The sequence below is a fragment of the Lacerta agilis genome, chromosome 5, assembly GCF_009819535.1.
Source record: "Lacerta agilis isolate rLacAgi1 chromosome 5, rLacAgi1.pri, whole genome shotgun sequence".
NCBI classification, from domain to species: Eukaryota; Metazoa; Chordata; class Lepidosauria; order Squamata; family Lacertidae; genus Lacerta; species Lacerta agilis.
The window spans coordinates 34,440,067-34,458,485 of NC_046316.1; positions in this window are offsets into that span (position 1 = coordinate 34,440,067).

Here is an 18,419-nt window from a genome sequence, read left to right on the forward strand (position 1 = left end):
GGATACAGGAAGTTGGTGCCAAATGCTTTCTAGGAAAACAGCACATAGCAGAGATTTGTATGCAAAATAAATAGGAATGATAAAATAGAATAATTTTTTCATCTCTAGCCTATTGGTTTTAGTGGAGGTTGTGCTACTAAAAGCTCATAGGAAGACAGGGGAGCCAGGTGCTGAAGTTTTGCTTAATCTGGTTTTTGGAGAGAAAAGGCATACATTTACCAAAGTAATATGTCTTTTAAATGCTGACTTTTTTCAAGTTTGTTATATGGATTCTAAGTCTGAAGTATTTCAAAGATCCCAATGGATTTCTAGTCTCAGCTTGGTTTTGTAAGAGAAAATGTGCCTCCTACTTCAGAAATCTGACCTGCATAGCACTAATCATATTAAGAGCACTGGTTACATGCTTTGCAGCTTGAGGCTGGAATCTGAATGTCTTGGCTACCCTGTCCACCATTTTGTTTTATTATTACTAGTTTCAACGTTGATCGCCTTGTGAATTGTCAGAATAAAATTGTGTGTTGCATCTTCCTAGAGATACGATACATAACATCCAAGTAGGAAGTAAACAGCTAACCTTGGGACATAAAATTAACCTGCCTATATCTTTAAAGGGCGCAATGTTTTATCATTGCTGTATTTTACCTTGTTAATGTTCAAAACCCCTCCTGCATCTTACAGCAATGCAGTGAGTTAAAAGAAATACGACATAATCTCTGGGAGTGTTAATGCTATTCAACATTAACCCTTCACGTCCAACAAATTCATTACTCATTATGGCTGGCATCATGGTAAAGAGGTCATTCAATTGTTTTGTTACACAGAAAGCTGTAACTTTTTATGTGATACAGATGATAGGTTTTCCACTCCCTTCCTAACCTGCTCAAAAACTGAAAACATGACGAGGAATCAGATGAACTCTTCATGTGATAAGTGACATTATGTATTAGACATCAACACACACTCCGTGGATATTGTCACATCAATATACCTTGATACTTAATTATACAGCAGACTTTGTTTACAGGATGCAAGCTATGACAGAGGCATCATTGGAATTTAATTATGCTAGTATTGTTGCACATGCATGCAATCTGTTCAGGGATTTCCTCATCCAATCTAAACAAGGTTGCGCAGGAACAAGACTTACAGAATTTTATCCAAGAAGCTTTTAATTCATTATCTGGGGGGGACTGGACGGGACCCTGTTTGTGGCAAATAGTGTATGAGAAAAATAACCATCAATAATTTCTGTCCTTAGGAATATCCTGGCTAAGAGATGCACAGGATTTCAGTAGTGGTTTATGCTATTCACACCCAAAACATTGGCATACCCATGGTGATTCCCATTTTGTGTTAAACGTCTGTGCTGGTAACTTTCTTCCAGCAAGAACACACTTTGGGAATTGTATGCTTAGTTTCCTGTAATAGAACATTGGGCATGAGTAAATGTTTGGTCAATCCCAAGAATGACTTCAGAATGCTGCAGTGGTCTTAAACTCATTTCCCCCACTCTTCCCTCAATAGTAAAAAAAAACACATTTTGCTGGAAATCTTGGAGGAGTGGAGTAGGCCTAAACATGTTGGAAAATGTGCCATTTTACTGTTGTGTTGCCAGCTGTCAACAAAAAAATGCTACCTTTTCCCCATTCGTACATACTATATTTCTCTCCACTGTGCTTTTCACAAATATTTAAAAGGTTTTAGATTTTTCCTCACAAATACCTCATTTTTGTAAGTTTAGCTTTCCCCCCCTTTTTTGTTAAAATCGTTTGCACAACTATTTTAAAGAAATTGGAACGCACACTACAAAATTATATATTTTGAGACTTGTTAAAACATGCACAACTTTCAAGAACCCAGTGACTTTGTGTAGAAAATCAGTTCATGAAATAGATAATTCCTAATGCAATATTTTTGAATTTATATCACAACTTACACATTGATGGAAATTGCTCCCCTTATTTTTGTAGAGCAAGCATGAAACCACTTTCCCATGGAACTGGTTGAATACAAGTCTGTTCACTACATGCTCCAAAGTGATTTCATGATTGCCGAACTGAATGTTTTTTTTTAAAAAATGCTGGGGTTACAACATAAGCAGAACATTCTTTTTTGTGGTGTGATATTGGTCCAGTTTGGACATAGCACCACTAAACCATGGGCAAGTCTCAGTGAGCGCCCATGCACCCCACTTTGCTCCTCCACAGCCAAGAGGAGGACTTCTGCCGAGTTTGGTTTCACTTCTAAAACATACTGTCTTCGTGTTACCTGCCAACCAGGATTGCTGGTTTAAAACATTGTGTCTAATTTAATTAGCCAGCTGCATAACTCATAGTTTGAAGTTGGCTTGTTATGAAACTGACTACAGTTTCATGTGTGCATGCAGTTTACCATTTGTGGCCCCTCGGCATCCCGAACTATATTTATTTATTCACTACTTATAGGAATGGCCAGGGCGGCTAGCAGAATATATCAACAGTATCATAAAAAAAAACCACATCCATTGTACAATGAACCTTTATTCTGAAATATCATGAAGTCGGTGTGTCCACATGCTGTGAATGCCAATGTGTCCAGTAGAGAGACTAAATTTCTTTTTAAGTGTTCTCCAGCATTTTATGATTTCTGAGTTTGGTAGAACAAAATGCAGTTTGATAACTCAGGCATATCAGTGGATTCTCTCCAGTAGATCCAAAGCTGCAGTGTCAACAAGCAATAACAGACTACCTAGACTACACTGTAATTCAGTTTTAGTGCTCGTTAACAAAAATTATGTAACAAATCATAAATTATGACTAGACTACTGTAATTTTTGCAAGTGCTATTTTGAGCAGTTAATGTGGAATTGGGTGCATGTTGAACACAATATGACAGAGTGCTTGTCATACTCTTGACAATAAACAATCTGAATATAACCTCGAGTCCTGAAATGGTTTTATTTTTAACTTGTCACATTCTGGTAGCAATGCATTTGTCAGCAGCTGACTTTGCTGGGCACAGGACGTCATTTTAGGAATCTAGATTACAGTTTTCAGCGAAGTCTCCTAACGCATTTCACTTTTACCTTTTAGGGTCCACCCTGCTTTTTTAAAACACTCAGAGTATGGCAGAAACATTAGGAATGAATTAACAGCTGCACTATTCAATTTTGTTTTAAGCTTTCCAAAGTATTTGTCTCCGAAACATGGTTTGAAGTAGTGCTTTTGCTTCACTAGAAAGGGATTTGCTGCTCCAGTCTTAATTTGCACCAAGGAGATTTCTGTTTCCTTTAATTCCAGCCTACTTTCTCTAAATCCCAGAGCCTCTGTCTATAATCTTGGAGATTTCTTGGAGAACAGGCAAGATCCCTGCAGACTTGGAGGTAGGGGGAAAAGGAAAACTCAGGTAACTAGCGACTGGCGAACTTGATAATACCAGAAATGGTCATAGAACAGATAAACAGTCTGTGAGCACTGAGAAAAGGATGCTATAATTACTAAAACCCAGTATGGGTTTATCAAAAACAAGTCATGCCAGATGAATCTCATTTCCTTTTTTTCTTTTTTTTATCTTGAGTTACTATCCCCACAGGGGAATGCTGTGGGCATAGTGTACAAACCGTTTATAAGCCCCATTTATTTCAGTGCAACTTTTTTCTAGGCAGGTATATCCTGTATGGATTGCATCCGGGCACTATGACACTCAGAAGTCCTGTTCTGAGCCAAACCTGATCAATAGACACAGAACTGCAAGTTAAAGAAGCTAAAGTAGACTGAAATAACAGACTTTTATTTCCTGGTAAGTACACCGAAGATTAACAGCCTTGCTTGGCAAAGCCCCTTCCGCCCATAAGAAGGAGGGGGGGTTGCAGGCAGGTATCACGAGCCCTCCACGTGCACAGGGGATGGGGTCATCCCCTGGCACAGATTGGCTGAGCCCTGGGCGCGTTGCCCAGGCCGCCGGCCAACCGGCGCGGCGGCTTTGGGCGTGCCTGCTGCACTTAAGCAGGGCGCTCCCAGGGCTCAGCCTCTTGCTTCCTGCTCCCTTCGTCGCGTTCCCCGGCCCACCCTCCCGTTAGTTTGGGTAATAGCCTAGGCAGGATTGACGCTGCTATGGACCACGGTTGGTCGCCGTTGAGGGGCCTGGTAGGAATTTTCCCACTTGGCAAATTGGGTCCGCCTGGTGGTTTTTCGCCTACCACGTAGCAATTCGTCACAACTTTGGTCTGGCGGTTAGGCATTGGATCTTAGGGTAGGTTGGAATGGTGGGGGGGAGGACTGGCCATCACCTCCCCCCAAAGGGGCTGAAGGGTACTTCGATAAAGGAGTTCGGTGGGGCGTGACCACTGTCCGGAGCCGTGGAAGGTGAGGGCCCCAGGCACGCCCCAGGCCGGTGATCGCAGGGTGAGTTCCTAGCTGATGTGCAGCAGCAGGGGCTCATCCATCGTGGTTAACCCTTCCCGGACTGCCAGCACTACGTACTGGAGTCTGATATAGTCGGCTGATCCAATGCCTAAGCCAATACCGCTCCAACATCCGTAACCAATAAAGTTGTGGCCATTTATTTCCCATTTGAACCTTACTTATGGTGTACTGTGTCTTATTTCACCGGGGGAGGGATCGGGTCCTTGACATGCAACAAGTGCCCCCGGGGATCTATGAAGCCTTATTCTCATTCAAGTATAGCTCAATCTCAAATATGCTGAAATAGTGTTGAATACTGAGGGATTGGACTACAATCCTAACCTTACCTCCTTAGAAACATAATAAAAAATAAAAAAATCCTTCCAGTAGCACCTTAGAGACCACTTAGTTGGTCTCTAAGGTGCTACTGGAAGGAATTTTTATTTATTTTTTATTTTGTTTTGACTATGGCAGACCAACACGGCTACCTACCTGTAACTGGATCCTTAGAAACACGTTCCTCTGAAATCAGAACTTCAGATTGTGTTGTACATAGTTGTTTCCTATCGAAGGTGGACCATTCCCAAACCTGGAGAACGTTTAGAAATGGAAAATGCTTGCTGCACATGTAAGGATAAAGCTCTGCTTTTATTTACACAGATTCTAGCAAATCACCTGCTTGCAAGGCTGTGTAACAAGAGAGGCACTTAAGCAAGAAACACTTGCACTGGAGTTCTAGGCCGTGCTGTTTGTTCTCTAGCTGAGTGGGTTGTCTAGATCAGTGTTTTTCAACCACTGTTCCGCGGCACACTAGTGTGCCGCGAGATGTTGCCTGGTGTGCCGTGGGAAAAATTGAAAAATTACTTTATATATAGTTAATATAGGCACAGAGTTAATTTTTTTAACATTTTCTAATGGTGGTGTGCCTCGTGATTTTTTTCATGAAACAAGTGTGCCTTTGCCCAAAAAAGGTTGAAAAACACTGGTCTAGATAACCCTTCACAATTAACCCCTGGTCGCCAAAGGAATGATTACAAGTGCAACACATCTGGAATTTTCTCAGTTGTCCTTTGCTGAAAGAGAACTGTGCCAGAAAATAATCCTGCTGGGACATGCCCTGAAATGTTACCCTAACTTTCTCCCAGTACTTTGTTCTGGGTCAATATTTCAAAATTCAAGTTACGACTACAGTCTTGAGGAGGGCTTGTGTTCAGATGTACTTAGCAGAGAGAAAAAGTGCAGATCATGATGCAGTTAATTAATTTTAGGCATCCTACATGCCATACAAGAAGGCTGATCGCCAAAGAATTGATGCTTTTGAATTATGGTGCTGGAGGAGACTCTTGAGAGTCCCATGGACTGCAAGAAGATCAAACCTATCCATTCTCAAAGAAATCAGCCCTGAATGCTCACTAGAAGGACAGATCCTGAAGTTGAGGCTCCAGTACTTTGGCCACCTCATGAGAAGAAAAGACTCCCTAGAAAAGACCCTGATGTTGGAAAAGATGGAGGGCACAAGGAGAAGGGGACGACAGAGGATGAGATGGCTGGACAGTGTTCTCGAAGCTACTAGCATGAGTTTGGCCAAACTGCGAGAGGCAGTGAAGGATAGGCATGCCTGGCGTGCTTTGGTCCATGGGGTCACGAAGAGTCAGACACAACTGAACGACTGAACAACAACAACAACATGCCATAGGTTTGTAGCACCTCATTCCCTCCAACTAACACTAGAAATGTTAATGTATTTTTAAATATTTTGTTGGAAGCCACCCGGAGTGGCGGGGGAAACCCATCCAGATGGGCGGGGTATAAATAATAAAATTATTATTATTATTGAAATTAGTTTGAAGATGCTGAGAATTGTCGCTCTGTGAGGGGTGAACTACAGTTCCCAGGGCAAAAACTAGCAGTCATAGAATTGTAGAGTTGGAAGGGACCCCAAGGGTCATCTAGTCAAACCCAACAGACCTAACTGACCTGACATGAGAGATCTGTGATTGGATTCCTCAGTGTTTTACCTTTACCTTTTATACCCAGGGGAAGTTTTGACTTTTCTTGGAGAGGTGGTGAAGGAGGTTCTCCAAACCCGAACCCCTGTATTTCTATTCTGTTTGTATCTAGAAACGCTGAACAGTATACAATGGAGCAGTTCGGCTAATGCAATGAGCTTTGGCTGTGCTACTGAACTTTCCCTCCCTCACCAATCCCTGCTCACTCTATAAACCTGAACAGATTTGGGGAGATTTCTGGGACAGAGGGCAAGGGAAGTTCTGCTGCACTAACAGAAATACTGTTTTGGACTTCACCCTATGTTTGCCTTGAGTGAGGAATACAAAAATCAAAATAATGTGTTGCTAGCATGGCAGCCTATTTTGCATTACTGCTTATTCTGCGTTACTGAACAATTTCTAGGAGCATTAAGTAGCAACCCCCTCTTTTTCTTTTAAAGCTTTCTGTTGACTTTTAAAGCAAAAAGGTTGAAGAATGATGTGACACACTCGTTTGTCATGTGCGCTGCCGACGCTAAAAATAATGTTGACATTTATAGAAGATGCACATTTGAGCCAAGTTTTCCCCACACATGACTCTTCTTGAGCTCAAAGAGGCTCTGCGGGTGTCAGGATAGGCCTTTGAAACACCTTCTCTCCTCCGCCACCACCCTGTCAATTTTTTGGTCTCCCATTCCCCCCCCCCCCATTTTGTGTCTTTTCAGGCTGCTGCAAAGCAGTGAGAATTGCCAGTCACCCAGAAGAGGGTTGGTATGTTGTGTACTGCCCTGGAGGGAGATGCTGTCAGCAATACATTATGTACATAAAAGGCACTCTGGAGGATCAGGGACAAGCTACGTGGCATGAGCTCAAACCAAGCTGGAGAGTTTGTTTTGTAAAATTATTGTCAGTTGTAGATTTGCCACCCTGCACCCACCTGGAAGCAGATGTTGTCTACTTGGCTGCCTTCCAACAGTCTTGCTTAGGGCTGATTCTGTTCCCGTGGTGCTTGAGCAATGGTTTGTTTATTAATTACCTACCCTTCACCCTAAGTTCCCAGGGCAGGTTACAGCATTAAAATACAATATTAAACACTATTTTAAACAACTTAACAGCCCTAAAGATAAGCTGGGTCCTAAAAACATACTCCTTACGTCCCAGAAGCCACTTTAGCATTAGCTGCATAAGGAAGGTGCCAGACATGTGGGAAGGGGATTCCACAACCTAGGGGGCCACCACAATAAAGCCATCTCCCAGACTGCCCTTGTCCCGAACCTTTGGGGACAGAGGAACTACCAAAAGAGGCCCCTTTTCCAATCTCAACACCCAAGAGGGTCTGTAGGGAAGGACGCAGGCTTTCAAATATTGGGGGCCTGGGTCATTTAGGGCTTTAAATACCAACATGAACGCCTTGAATTGGGCCTGGAAACAAGCTGATAACCAGTGCAGCTGTTTTAAAACAGGGTGGCGCTATGGTCTAAACCACTGAGCCTCTTGGGCTTGCCGATCGGAAGGTTGGCGGTTCAAATCCTCGCAACGAAGTGAGTTCCCTTTGCTCTGTCCCAGCTCCTGCCAACCTAGCAGTTCGAAAGCACGCCATTGCAAGTAGATAAATAAGTACCGCTACGGCGGGAAGGTAAACAGTGTTTCTGTGCGCTCTGGTTTCCGTCATGGTGTTCCATTGCGCCAGAAGCGGTTTATTTATGCTGGCCACATGACCTGGAAAGCTGTCTATGGACAAACGCTGACTCCCTCAGCCTGAAAGCAAAATGAGCGCCGCAACCTTTGACTGGACTCAACTGTCCAGGGGTCCTTTACTTTTACGTTTTATATATATACGATGCCATACAAGCTGTCTTACTCTCCCATGACTCCTATGTGATCTAAATAAACAAACCTGATAATGTACAGGTCCATCATGACTCTGACCTATGGTGTCACCTCAAATGAATGGAAATACCATCTGTTTGAAAAGAGTGTCAAGCTTTGTACATTTTCACCATTTTTACTGGTGTAATAGACCATCTATACATCATTTTCATATAATTTTCCTTCAAAAGGGAACAGTTTGTAAATTTCAAATTACCTTCCACAATTTTTTCCAATCCTCAAATTGTATATTATGTCCTATATCTTGTGCCTATTTAATCATAACTGATTTGACCTCCTCATCTTTAGTTTCCCATTCTAGCAGAATACTATATGCTTTCTTCAGTAGCTTCAAATCTTCTTCTATAACTTCCCTTTGAAATCTAGAGGTTGTATAACTAAATCCTTTTTTTATTATCATCTTTGTACAACTCATTTAATTGTCTGTAATGCAACCAACTCTGAAAATGTTCTTTAATTTACTCATAATCTTTAAATTTCCATGAGCTATGCGGAGATGGCAAAGTTAACATACAAACTACATGAGAAGGACAAGCGTGACTTTTTACAAATTATTTAAAAAGACAACAAAAGGATTTGGACTCCTTGGCAGGTTTTGAGTAGACATTCACAATTTTATTGGTAGAACACATGATAGATAAAGTAATGATATGTACAAACTTATAACATGCAGGAAATAATATGTACACACAAATCGGAGAGGGGAGCTGAGGGAAGTCTCGGGAGGGTGGAAGAGGGAGGGAGGGAGGGAATAAAAAAGGGGGAAATGTAATTGATTATACTGATTGATAATTTGTTTTGCTAAATTTGTTCAATAATTTTTTTAAAGAGTGTCAAGCTTTGTCCAGATTCCAGGAAAGAGGTCGCCAGCAAGATGCTACTTTGATATGGAAAGTGACTGAGCTCCATTGTGTATGTGTGTAGATCAGCTGCTTAGAGACAAAAATAAATAAATGAATACATTTAACATGCTTCTTACAATCGCAAGACATTTTACAGGATTGTGATATTTCATTGTGATTTGACTACTGAATTTCTAGTTCAGTCAATCTTTGTTGTTATTTCCCCCCCCCAAAAAAAAATGTCTGTATGTTCTGAAACACCCTAAAATGGATTGCTTTGGCCCTGTTTTGGCAGATTTCGCCAGCACGGACCGCTCACCCATATGAATCATCACATCTCATCTGCTGAGTGTCATGAGGATGTGCCTTAAATAATTCCCCAAAAATCTAAGAGGATACAAGAATGGAAAGAGAACTGATCGTAGAAAATCAAAACCCTCACTGTTGCGGATTTCACATCCTAAAAATGCATAGGAACACCACCGATTCTGAGACAATGCAGAAGGCACATCGATTTTAAAGTTCCATAACAGATTACATAATTGTAGATACTTTATAATTTCCATGTGTTTTCATACAGCTATGTCAGCAAAGAAATTGGTCTATAAGGATGAATATGAAATATTTTAGCAGCTTCCCTCCCACTTCAGGTCACCAAAATGTAGGAAATTAAAATCACTGATGTTTTGCCAGCTTTTATGTCACCCATATATGCTGCCTGTGATGGTCACATTTCGCTCTGCCCCATGGTAGGATTGATCCTGCAGTGCAGTCAGCATGAACTGACTAACAGTTCATTCCACATGGGTTCCTTGATAGCAAAATCATTTTATTGCGAATTATGACTGGTGCTGACAGCACTTTCAAAATTCAGTGTGCCCAGTAGTCCAAAAAAGTTTACAACCTCTATCATAGGTAATGAGTGTTTTTATACTAAAGTGCAAACTAATATGTTGGTTCTATAATCTGTGATCCTGTGTATTTTGTCATTGGAGTTTACCTCTCAAATTGTAGGTAAGTCACTAACACCAGATCCAGTCTTGGCCTTGCTTTTGATAGAAAGCAATTCAAATCCCAGATTGGGAATATGGCGACAAGAATGTCAATAGCTAATCACTGGGAAATCTTGCTCACCTTCCTCAGTTGATTACTGGGTAGAGCCTGGGATATAGGTATCTCTGAGCATCTCACAAAGAAAACTAACTATGGAGGAATCTAAATCAGATCACTTTTATGCTTCTTGGTCTAAATTTTTTATTTATGTCAATACAACAGAGACAGAACATGGTCCAATTAAGTTTGTGGAGAGGATATGTTTCAGAACATTAGGATATAAAAGTGATCAGTGTCTTGGATTGTGATGATAAAAGATGCACCACATGATTTAATGTAGGGTATGGCCTTTCCCGCGACGGGGTGAGCTCCTGTTGCTTGGTCCCTGCTCCTGCCAACCCAGCAGTTCGAAAGCACGTCAAAGTGCAAGTAGATAAATAGGTACCACTCTGGCGGGAAGGTAAATGGCATTTCTGTGTGCTGCTCTGTTTTGCAAGAAGCGGCTTAGTCATGCTGGCCACATGACCCAGAAGCTGTACGTCTGCTCCCTTGGCCAATAAAGCGAGATGAGCGCCGCAACCCCAGAGTCATCCGCGATTGGACCTAATGGTTAGGGGTCCCTTTACCTTTATGGCCTTCCCTTTTCTTCCCTTCCCTCTTATCCGTTCTAATTTTCCTCCCCACCTTTTTTATCAGTACGTTTGATGTTGTTTGTATATTGTCTTTAATATTTTCATTTTTTATTTTAAAGCAAAAGTATATACGTTTGTGTGTCTCTGTGGATTCAAACTGGAGCCACAGGGCTGAGGAAGAGCTATTTGACAGTGAAATGGGCTCCCTTACAAGGTAGACTCTCCTTCATTGGAGATTTTAAAACAGAGGTAGGATGGCCATCTGTCAGGGATTATTTAGCTGTTATTCCTGCATTGCAGTGGGTTGGACTAGATGACCCTTGGGAATCCTATGATTCTATAATTTTTTAAAAGCCCGCCTCAACACCATTTTTATTATTCACATGGCTGCTGTTTGTTCTGCATGTGGGAGGAGAGAGAGAGATTCTTGCAAATACTGATAGAAAAGCAACCTTGCTTTGCACAAGGTTTCCTCTGCTGTTTTCTTTTACTTCTCTTGTTTGCATTTCCCCCCATATTTGACCCCTCCCCTCTTTCCCCTGCTACAGCTTAGAAATCCAGATATGCTTACAAGGCAAAACGTGTGTGCAGAAACTGTGAGGCACACAGATCAAAGGGTAGGAGAGGCGGTGTCTCCCCCCCTTTCCCCCCCCACCTGCTGTGTGTACATTTTCTTTCTCTGCTTAGCTCTATAGAAAACACTGGGGATATATTACATTGCTCTGAGCCCTCCAGGACAGTGTGGCCTGTTTCTCTTATTTAGATAGATACAGATATCTGAGAGATGACTGTTTCGCATGTCTACTAAATATATATTTATTATCCTTACATTGCCGAGAACAGAGGCCTGAGTTGTGTCTGCCTTGGTTTGTGAAAGGGCAAGTCCATATAGAAGTCCTCAAGGATAGACTACTGTGATGCGCTCTCACAGTCCAAATACAAACCACAGAAAGAGTTTATTTCACTGATATTTTATTTCTTCCTTTCCAAGGTCTTGTCATAAAGTGGGACGCCAGCTTCCTTTTAAAAAGGTATAAAAGGCGGTACCACGAACCAGAGCCTTCCTAAGTGTTTTGCAGCCGTTCTCTTGTATGTACCGGTATTATGTATTTCATTTACTTCCCACCTTTCCTCCGAGGAGCACAAGTGATGCCTGAAAGAGAAAAACAGGCACTTTTTGGGGGGGGGGTGAATTTCTACCCCCATCGTTCAGTCCGGACACTGATGTCCAGCACCGAGGGCCTTTTGGTGGTTCCCTCACTGTGAGAAGTGAGGTTACAAGGAACCAGGCAGAGGGCCTTCTTGGTAGTGGCGCCCGCCCTGTGGAACGCCCTCCCATCAGATATCAAGTAAATAAACAACTATCTGACTTATAGAAGACATCTGAAGCAGGGGCGGAGGGAGGGGGGCGATGGGAGCCCACCACTCCCATCAGTGCGATCCCAGTGGGGTTCCATCGCGGCTGCCCCCCCCCCCCGTGCTGGGTGCCTTGCGGGCGGTGTGCCCCGGCCCAGTATGCGTACCCTGCGCCTTTGGGCAGTGCGCCCCACCCCCAGGACACGTGCCAGCCCCCTCTGCCCCCCCCACGTGCCAGAGAATGAAGCACTGCCACTGATCTGAAGGCAGCCCTGTTTTTTTTAGTGTTTGACCTTTTATTATGTTTTTTATATGTGCTGGAAACCGCCCAGAGTGGCTGGGGAAACCTAGTCAGATGGACGGGATATAAATAACAACTTTATTCTTATTCTTTATTTTCATGCCAGGGAAAGGTCCAGTATGTTTGTAGTGAGAAATCAGGGGGCCCACCAGGAGTTTCGGTTTCCTTCAAAAGCAGCTCTCTGCATTTTGTGCGCAAGGGAGCCAGAGCTGTAGCCTCGGCGTTGCTTTTTCTGCGGCTTAGCTGGCCAAATAGCTGGCATTAAATTATGAGCTCGTAGGGAAAGGTTTTGACAGGTGCTGCAGGGCTTGTTTGGCTAGAGCATTTTGAATCAACATCTGACTTCTGAACTTTGGGGGGGTTGATTTTTTCCACCCTGCTACTTTGTGCCGCTTAGCACAACCTCAGCAGAAATGGTTCCCTGCTGCCTGTGGCCAAGTGCGTCTTAGGCATGGGTAAGCAACCTAGGGCCCGGGGCCCGGATCTGACCCAATCGCCTTCTCAATCCGGCCCACGGACGGTCCAGGAATCAGCATGTTTTTACATGAGTAGAATGTGTCCTTTTATTTAAAATGCAGCTCTGGGTTATTTGTGGGGCCTGTCTGGTGTTTTTACATGAGTAGAATGTGTGCTTTAAAAAAAATGCATCTCTGGGTTATTTGTGGGGCAGAGAAATTCATTCATTTTTGTCTTTCAAAATATAGTCCAGCCTCCCACAAGGTCTGAGGGACAGTGAACCAGCTCCCTGCTGAAAAAGTTTGCTGACCCCGGTCTTAGGAGTGCTTCTCACAAGCAGGGGGCACAAGGTGGGTTTGGGGATGGAGATGAAGTGTGAGGTGCTGGAGCGACGGGGTAGGTGGTGTTTATGGGTGCTTGCGAGTTGTGAGAGTAGAATGGGATGTGTAGTGAGTGCTGTATTATTTGTGTAGAGATATAAGGCAGAATTTGGGTATACTGTGTCTATGGTACTGGGGTGACTGTTGTATACTGGGAGTCAGGATGTGCTTTGGCAAAAGTATTTCCAGTGTGGTGTAGTGGTTAAGTGCGGTAGACTCGTCATCTGGTGAACTGGGTTCGCGTCTCTGCTCTTCCACATGCAGCTGCTGGGTGACCTTGGGCTAGTCACACTTCTTTGAAGTCTCTCAGCCCCACTCACCTCACAGAGTGTTTGTTGTGGGAGGAAGGGAAAGGAGAATGTTAGCCGCTTTGAGACTCCTTTGGGTGGTGATAAAGTGGGATATCAAATCCAAACTCCTCTTCTTCATTGTATAGTTTATTACATATGTTATTTCTGTAAACCGCTCAGAGACATTAAGTGATATTAAGTGACATATAAATATATGAAATACTAGAGGCTGCCAACCTTGCTCGCTCCACTCACCAACCCCAACTACTTGCAAACCCCCTTCCTCCATAGCTGTTCCTTCTCTCTTTATACCTCAGTGAGTGTCTATCATGCTTTTAAGCGTTTTATTGGTTGGTACTGATTTTATGCGGACATGGGTGCCGCTGTGGGTTAAACCACTGAGCCTAGAGCTTGCTGATCAGAAGGTTGGCGGTTCGAATCCCCGCGATGGGGTGAGCTTCCGTTGCTCGGTCCCAGCTCCTACCCTCCTAGCAGTTCAAAAGCACGTCAAAAGCAAGTGCAAGTAGATCAATAGGTACTGCTCCGGCGGGAAGGTAAATGGCGCTTCTGTGCGCTGCTCTGGTTCGCCAGAAGCGGCTTAGTCATGCTGGCCACATGACCCGGAAGCTGTACGCCGGCTCCCTCAGCCAGTAACGCGAGATGAGCGCCACAACCCCAGAGTCGTCCATGACTGGACCTAATGGTCAGGGGTCCCTTTACCTTTACCATTATTGATTTTATAGAAGTCACTTTGGGAGCCCTGTTAGCTGAAGACAAGGATACAAATGTCCAAAAGAAAAAAGAGGATGTGTGTTATTTTTAAAAACTGCACTTACATGCAAATTGTAAAATAAAACCACAGTGACAAAATAACAGGACAACAGCAATGCGCTCATGCCGTTTTCACTAATATTCATTTTTACACACATTTTCCCCAAATATATGCATTTGTACATATTTTTTGGTTGGAGAACTTCATTGCAAAATCAGGAGAAGGGTGAATTTTGGAAACTAGCTGTGTTTCAGAAAGTGTGAATTAGGTAGGTTTGCATCTAAAGGCGAACTGAACCAAATTTCTTCCCATTGCTGGAACAGGCCACATGATTTCTGTGTTCTGTACGGTAATAAACGCAACATCGCAATATCAATACTGGATTCAGGAACTTATTTCTGGACTGCGATATTTCATCAGATATCCTTTTATGGAGGCCCTTGAATCTAAACTATTGATTGTGCAATTAAAGCTCCAAATCCTCACCTTTGTGCTTCTGCTGCAGGGGTATCACATTTCCTAAGTGCTCAGAGCACAATGTTTATGCCTGATAAAACATAATACCTCCTCTCATAAGCACTCAATAGCACCAAGTGATTGTTAGACCGGAATGTGGCTGGACAAGAGAAATGAGCACATCAGCTTTTTTTTTTTGGTGGGCAACAGAATTCATGTTCCCAAACCTAAACATTCTGTGAATGTCTGCTGTTTTCCCCATGTCAATTCATTTGATGCTGTGCACAGCTGGAGTGTTAAGAGGCAGCTCTGAACATTACAATTACTTGGTGCGTTTAACACCAGTATTTTCCCCACAGAAAATAAAAATACTTAACCTAAGACATGCACCTTGAAATCCATCTTAACCCAGCAAAAAAGATATGGTGTGGTTTTTTGTTTTGTTTAAGTTGCTGTAGGTTTTTAAGCATAAATTGGATGGCCACCAGTCATGTATGGTTTAGTTGAGGTTCCTTCACAGCAGGGGGTTGGGCTCGATCACCCTTGGGATCCCTCCCAACTCTACATGTTTATGATTCTATGACTAGGGGTTAGCCTGGTTGTGCTCTCAGGATTACCCTCCATTCCTGTGATCTTGTAGCTGCTGGCTGCAAGAGTGGATTCTGCAGAAAGGGAGACCGTGAAAAGTGGTCGAACCAGTCTGTCTGTCACGTTAATAGCTATAGCCAAGTCTGCGATAAGAACACCCCCACCCCCCCAAAAAAGACCTCCTCCCGCAAACACATTTAAAAGGCCATAGATTATTTAGCAGCCAAGGGTCTGGTTATAAAATGATGGCATCACACATGCTTCCCACGGGGAGAGCAGTCTACAAATGGGGAGCCATTCCTGAAAGAGCAGGTTCTCAGGTTGCCACTCACCTCACTTCCCTCGCAGAGAAGAGACTCTGATGATGTCCGCAGGGTTTGGGCAGGGTCACGTGGGGACAGGCAATCCTTGAAGTACTGGGGTCCTGAGGTGCAGACGGCTTTAAAGCTCAAAAACAGCACTTTGAAATGAGTTTGGAAACGGAGCGCCAATGCAGTCAAGCCAATGCAGACATACCACAATGGACTCTGGAAATCCCCTTGAGATTCAGCTGGTCATCCATTATTGGGGTGTGCTGTTTGGGCTCATGGTACTTGTGCTTTGATCCTTTGGGATACTGGCAAACCAGTAAATAAAGGTAAAACAGCCTGTTAGCAGTTTAGTCTTGGTAATAGAGACAGAAGATAATACAAAGCTCTTAACAACTTGTGTCCAGAGTGCTGTAAGGACCACTTTAGCCCTTATGTCCTGGCTTGACCACTGAGTTTGCCCCCCATGTTACAGAGGCCTGGCTGGCCTCCATTGAGAGTTGCACATTTTGTGTCAGAAGCCCCGAGCAACCTTTTTGATCAGTCATTTTAATCATTTTATAATGTTTTTATGATGGTTTTACACCACCATGTTCTATTGTCTAAATTGGCAGCATATACTTTATAAATAAATAAGAATTCAAAGTGTTTATTGAATAGGAGCAAGAACACATGAAATCTATTTAGGAACCACCATCCTCCAGTAAGCCTTTAATTGAATTGCTGTTGGTCTAACTGCATTCAGTTCAGGTTTCGATGCAGCAGGGAGTAGACAACTCATAAAATTCTGTTTTTACTACTGGCTTCCATGCTGTTGTGCTGTCTAAATGATTATTGCTTTGCAATAAAGCTGCCTCCACAGTCTGCAGGCAGTATTTTCATAATATAGCCAGGATAAATGCTCATACCACGCTCAATTATTTACTGAAGAGCTTAATTAAAACAAGTGTAGATTTAAATAAAGCAGCAAGCAAAGTTCAATGATGTGTAAGAGAGATGTTGCAGTGTTAATGCTTTCCTCTCAACATAAATGTAAATTGGTTGTCCGGGTGTAATGTGAACATGCCCTGGTCATTCCAGACACAGAACTTGAATTTAACCCTTAAGGTCTCACTCCCAATGTCTATTTTATACAACCCACTTTTAAAGCTATCGTCTGTCAGATTAACCCTCTTACATCATTTGTTTTGACATCAATCTTCCTTTGAGGTAAATTGGAGCACCTTATTAAACTCCCAGCTAGCAATAAAGATATGATTTATTTCAGTGTGACTCTGTGTTTAATGTAATAAATTTATTGGAAATCAGTCGAAAAACATTGCTAAACACACGTTACTAGGGTACATTGGCCTCCACAGTGTTGTTGTCATGATTATTTTTTAACAAAACTGCTACTGAGATTCATTAGAGCAGTTTTGTGTTAAGCAACTGTGAGTCTCAAGCACTTTAGCGTTGAGTATTTGTTTATTTAGAGACAAACCAACCAGCTGGGAAAAGATGCAACCTTCCAATGAGGCATCCTTCATTAGGAATCTCTGGAGGAGAAAACCAAAGAGAAAACAAAAAATGCCTAGGTAAATTATGGAAGGTGTTTAATAAACCCCACTAGATTAATAAGAAGAAATAATACAAATAAAACATCATTGCTAACAACTTTGCTCTTTGAGAGTATTAACTCCTGTGTCAAGACAACTTGGTGAAGAATGAACATCCTAAGGTTAAGCTTAGCCTGCAATCCAATGGATGCCTGCAATGTTTTATAATGTTGGTTGTTTTTTTTACATAAAGAAATGAAATATAGTTATTTACAAAAAGAACCCAATTTTGATCAGTTGCTGGAGATAGGTAGTGCCTTTCCTATTCAATTTTAATAGGGGTAAATAGGATCCCTTATTTTTGCAAGTTAAACAGAAATTTTCATTTTTTTTAAAGGGTGGGGAAATGAAACACCACAGTGCAACTAGCCTCAATTGTTGAGGATTTAATGGAGCATGAAATGGTTCAGGGTTTTTTGTTTTTAAATTGAAAACAGTGACTTAAAAAGCCACCCCAACTTGGGCAGATGAATCAGTCAAGTTTCTGTATTTGCCACTTTTCTTTTCTTTTTTATGTGTATGTGTGTGTGTGTGGGGGGGAGAGATCACATGAGCCATCCTTGCTATATAAACAAAGGTTACTTGAATACTGAACAAACTCCTAGAACCCATGGATTTTACACATCTTTTGAAGAGACACCTAATGCATCTGCTGGAATTTGTAAAGCTTGGGTATGAGCACTCTTAATGGTGATCTAAATGGAAGACGACCGGGATTAGCAAAGGCTCTGCAATTGCAATATAGAAGTTGGCACAACACAGCAATTCCTTGTGGACAAAGAGATTTTGCTGTGTACACAGAGCTGCCTTGCACGCAATAGTTTCCTGGTTTACTGCACAAATGGGCACAATGCCAGTGCAATGGTGGATCTTCTGTCTGTGCATGGGAACTTTTGCTGCTTCCTTGTGAAATCTAAGCTCCCCCTTCCCACTGCAACCCCTGAAAAGCCACTCCAGAAACTGGAGAAACCCTCTAGAATAGCCACCAACCCAATTTTGAAGCAAGCATTGATTCGCATGTGACAGTGCTTCCCTATATCATGGGGCTCTTTGAAGCCTTGATTCCACTTTCCAGTGCCTAACAAATTCAAACCCCTCTTTCCAACACCAATGTCTCAACTGCACATTGA